Consider the following 5338-nt stretch of genomic DNA (forward strand, 5'->3'; position numbering starts at 1 on the left):
TATATGTCAAAATTAAGACTGTTCGGCAGGTCATAAAATTTTCCATAAATTATTTAAGATTTATGGTAGCAGACATATACTACTAAGTATGTACATTTCAGAGTTTATAGAAACTTTACTATGAGAAGTTACAAAGTCTGTGTAAAGAAACAGAAAGAAGAGTTAAGATTTTAACTACACAGTTTCTGTTAAAACTTGAGGGCTTCTTTTATATGTTAGTGAGAAACAAATGATGTTATAAGCCATATACAAATGATGAGATGAGCCATAAAGAAAGAGTAACCTTAGTGGGTAACTTTAAAGGCTACCCGTAGCCTACAAAACTCTTGTGAAATCATAATCTTAGCCAGTTTTAAATGTACAGGAATATGAGTAAATAGTAAAATCTAATATGTAGAACACTTCAAAAACTGGAAACACTGGTGTTTGGTTTTTATTTTATTAAACATTAATAATTAATTATTGGTTTTCTTTATTTGTAGCATTATTTTCCTTTTTGTAATGGAATACAACTTTTCATAACTCATCATCAGGAGGTACTTTGAGAATGTTACTGGGATGTCCACACCATTTTTTATTGATGCATGTGAATATACAAAGAGAAAAATTAAGAACAAAATATTGATTTAAAATTTTCTCAAGTAGAAATCTGAATCAGAAGTGTTGATAAATGTATACACTTAAAATCTTAGTCCTAGGCTGAAGCAGTGTCTTTACAGAATTGAGGCTACAAATGTGAGAGCTGTGTTTTGTTTAGTTTTTTGGTTTGGTTTTTGTTTTTTTTTTTTTTTTTTTTTTAAATTTTATTTTATTTTATTTGAGAACATACTGTACAGAGGGGTTACAATTACATGGGCAGGATAATGCATACATTTCTTACCAAGCATTGCATCCTCCTCCTTTGTTTACCCTTCACCTCCCTTCCCAGCCTCCCCCCTCCCTCCCACCCAATCATACCCCCCCTCCCCCCCCCCCACCGACATTGTAAAGCTGGTTTTGACATGACATTTTGTACTTCTCATTGTTGCAACAGGTCCACCTGAATCCTTAAACGACTTGTTTGTCCCCGTCTCCTCCACATGTTATACTGACATCAAATATAGTGAAAGCAGGATATATACACAATGGAATTCTATGCCTCCATCAGAAAGAATGACATTGCCCCATTTGTTAGGAAATGGAAAGGCTTGGAAAAAATTATATTAAGTGAAGTAAGCCAGGCCCAAAGAAACATAGGTCCCATGGTTTCCCTTATTTGCAATATCTAGTATAGGTATGAGTCAAGCGGAAAAAGTCAGATAATGTGATGTTAGGAAAACAAAACCTCAAATATGTATTTTAATGTTTTTGTTTCTTTCATGCATGTGTTTCTAATGCATTTATAAGATTATTTCTTTGGTTTTTGTTTTTGTGGGGCTTGAACTCTGGAGCCTGAGTGCTGTCCCTCAGCTTTTCAGCTCAAAGATGGTGCTACCACTTGAGCCACAGCACCACTTTTGTCTTTTTCTTCTTCTATGATGCTGAGGAATCAAACCCAGGACCTCATGCATGCAAGGCAAACACTCTACCACTGAGCCACCTTCCCAGCTTCTGAAAGACTATGTTTTAAGAAATCATCTAAACAACATTTGCTTTCTGGTTTGGGTTATATAATGAAATATATGAATATCTTTTTACATTTTTGTCATTTTCATACTTCTTTTTATTGTGAAAATACTGCACAGAGGAGTAACAATTACATGGGTAAGATAATGAGCACATTACCTTTGTTTCCCCTTCCCATCCCTTCGTATCCTCCCCACCGTCCCCCCAACCAAAGTTGTAAAGTTCTTTTTTCGACATAAAGACTTGTACATCTCATTGTTGAAATGGGTCCTCCTGTATCTCTGTTTTAACGATTTGTTTTTTCCCTTCTCCACATACATCAACTTCATATATAGTGAAAACAGGGGTTATACCATGGGGGAGGGACATACAAAGCAATAAAAACATAATTTTATAAATATGTTAGAATCCATCACATGAAAGATCTCTCTCTCTCTTTTTTTTGTCAGTCGTGGGACTTGAGCTCTAGGCCTGGCAGCTGTCCCTGAGCAATTCAGCTCAAGGCTCATGCTCTACCACTTGAGCCATAGCTCCACTTGTAGTTTTCTGGTTTTTTTTTTTTTTTTTGTAATTAAGTGATTACAAAATTTGCCAATTTTCACAGTATTTTGGGATGATGATGCTCATTTAAAGTCACAAACTCATTGTAGCTTTCCTGGAGCAAATTGTCTATCACGGTCTGTAACATATAATGGTGTACACATATACACCATACATGTGATCAGCAGCATGGGTTATTTAATAGTGGTTCGACCAGAGGAGTGGAAGTTCTTTGTTTCTTCTTTTCTTAAGTCCTTCTGCGTGGGTGATTTGCAGGCAGCCTCCTTTTTCTCTGGGACTCCAGCAGCCCCTGCTGCACTGCTTGCCACCAGTAAGCACTCGAGGTGGAGTCTTCGTGCTTCTCTGTTCTGAAATTCTTTTTCTCTCTTTCTTTTTTGTTATTTTCCACCTCCTGTATTTCTCTGGGTGTTCATCTTTTTGTTTTTCTCGGTCTCTTGGGGAGGTTAAGCTTAGGAACTCTAACTCTCTTTTTGGTTGGGGAGAGCTGTGGCGTTTCCCTACTGCCCTGTTGCCATCTTGGTCCCCCCTCCCATTTTCATACTTCTAAATTTATACTAACTTCAGCCACTTTATCCTTTGCAAAGTCATGAAATAGCTCTGAGAATTTGCTTCTGTGAAGATTGTTTTTGGATTTATTTCTTCTGCTCTCTATGCATTCCCTATTCTCCAGTTAGAATAATTTCAAATAGTAAAAATGGAAAAAGAGAAAAAAATCATGGTGAAAAACAGAAGTAGAAAATTCACTGGATTTTTCTGACTACTTCAACCAACGTGAACTATTGGGGAATACATGTACACCTCATTCCCACTGGTACTCAAAGTCTCTAGTTAGGCAATTCTGATGAAGACAAGGAACTAGATGAAAAAGTGAGGAATGGTATCATTTGCTAGAAAAAAATAGAGAAGTGTCCAAGCAAATTTCTTCATTGGGCTGTTGAAAATAATCGGCTTACTACAGTGCAGAGACTACTTTCCAAAAAGGCCACTCATGTGAATACTAGGGATGATGATGAGTATAGCTCTCTTCATCCAGAAGCCTACATTAGATACTTAGACATAGTGCTTATATGTGGAATAATACCAGAGTGGCTTCTTTCTTATTGCATCATGATGCAGATACCAATGCCCAAACTAAAGAAGTCTTGACAACCTTGCATCTTGCTGCTGGGAATAGAAATAACAAAGGTACGCTGGATCTGCTTCTATTGAAATATTATATCAAACCAGGTCAAGAACAACTTGGAAGAAGCTGCATTTGATATTACCAAAAGGTTAAGTATGTATCACCTCTTTGAAGTTGTGGAAGGCTGCAAAAATTTTTCTCCTAAGTCATAATGGTTTGGTTAAGTTTCTTAAATTTCAAAAATGCCTATCCATCTTTGTGTCCATACAAAATATTTTCACAATACAAAGCCACATTAATATCTTACTTTAAATATTCATGGATTCCATGCTATTCTTCCAAGTGAATTGCCTAACTTCGATGTCAAAATGTATTCAAGATTTGTTTATATACATGTATAATGATTTCTGCAGAGTTTGTGATTTTTATAATCAGAAATAATTTTAACTTATCTGTTGAAATGAGTAATACAGAAACTAAAGATATTTCTGTTGCTTGTCTGAAAAAGGATATTTTAAAGTAATCTGTATTCTGTTTGTATAATATCCATAATCTATTTCATTCTCTCCTAGATATAATACTTTTAATTCTACATAGTTTCATAATATATAGGTTCATTAATAAATGTGTCATTTCAGATAGCATTCGATATAGAAATAGTTTAAGATTCTTTTTTTTTCCCCTAGGTCCTTATAGTATTTTATTTCTTTGGGATAAATTGAAAATGTTATCTAATTTCAAAAATTTTGTAAAGGTTATGCTATGTAAAGGCCTTTCTAAGGTGATGATTTAATACACTGATGTCAAACTAACTTTCAATTCAATGAATTACATGTATCGTTACAACTGTATTTTTGTAATCAATTTTTAATAACTGTTTTTCATTTCTTGCATCTGAAGAATGAAAAATATGGAATACTACACAAATTTTCATATCATCCTTGTGCAAGTGCCGTGTTAAACTTTGTATTGCAATTAGGGTAGATGTGCTGTTGAAGCATGTAGTATCCTCTAAATTTAAGTAGTTAATGATGCAATCTTTATACAGGCATATATCCTTGGTTGACTATTTGTAACTAGGAAAACTTATTGTTCCTAAAAATGCGATTGATATTACTTCTCTAAAATTCTGTGTATATTGGAAAAAAACTTATATTGTTTGTTCCATTGCTCACATTTGCAAATTTTTTGTCAATGAGTATTTTAAGTCTTTTTCATTTTAGATTTCATCATACTTTGAAGAATTTAAAGCTAGGTCCAAAGGTCATGGCTTTTCAAGTACTTATTTATCAGCTGAGTTAGCTTTGTGGAGCTAAGGATTCAAAGTAAGCCTTGCTTAAGAGCTACTTCTAAACTTCTGCAGCTTAAAAATTCCTATATGAGATCTTATTGGCACAAATGTCTACCTGACCCTTTACCTGTCTTCCATTTAGGAACAGACGAACCAGAATATCTTACCCTGACAGCATAGATTTTCTTACTGGAACAAAACTAATCTTAATTACAAGGGATCATAGAGACAGGAACAGTTTAGATAGAAATGTTTAGACTAGAAGGTATTTTATCAAAATATAATTGGTTATTATACCTAATATTTCAAAAGTATCTAAAGCCAAGAAGGTGAAAAAATTGTTCATATGCATGATTAACTAATGTCCTGGCCAGTCTACCATCCAACCAGGCAGGAATTTACACTACTGCATTTCTATCACCAAATATTTTGAGTTACAAGAGAAGTCTATATGTCTCTCCTCGATATTAGGCCTTAAATTGTTAATGTTTTAATCAAAGTGTTTCCTCTTGCTACTAGGCTGTAAATCTTCAAATGGTAAAGCTTTAGGTCCAACTCTACCAAACACTGAGGTAGAGATAATGAAATAATACATTAAATACTTTAAATAATTTGATACTCTAACCACAACAGAATATTGCAAGACGTGTGCCTTTTACTTATATATAGTTATACATTTTATATTTATATGTGCTGATATTTTAGTTCACACAGTGAAACTTACTAGAATTAATTGATAATTTGACAAATAAATAGGT

At 34.1% G+C, this 5338-nt stretch overlaps 1 pseudogene; it reads right to left on the reverse strand.

Moving 5' to 3' along the window:
• Positions 1–4193: 4193 nt before the first annotated feature.
• On the reverse strand, positions 4194–4290 carry LOC122119428 (annotated as a pseudogene).
• Between the last annotated feature and the right edge of the window lie 1048 nt (positions 4291–5338).

The sequence above is a fragment of the Dipodomys spectabilis genome, unplaced genomic scaffold (assembly GCF_019054845.1).
Source record: "Dipodomys spectabilis isolate Male_0828 unplaced genomic scaffold, ASM1905484v1 ptg000168l, whole genome shotgun sequence".
In the NCBI taxonomy this organism is placed as follows: domain Eukaryota; kingdom Metazoa; phylum Chordata; class Mammalia; order Rodentia; family Heteromyidae; genus Dipodomys; species Dipodomys spectabilis.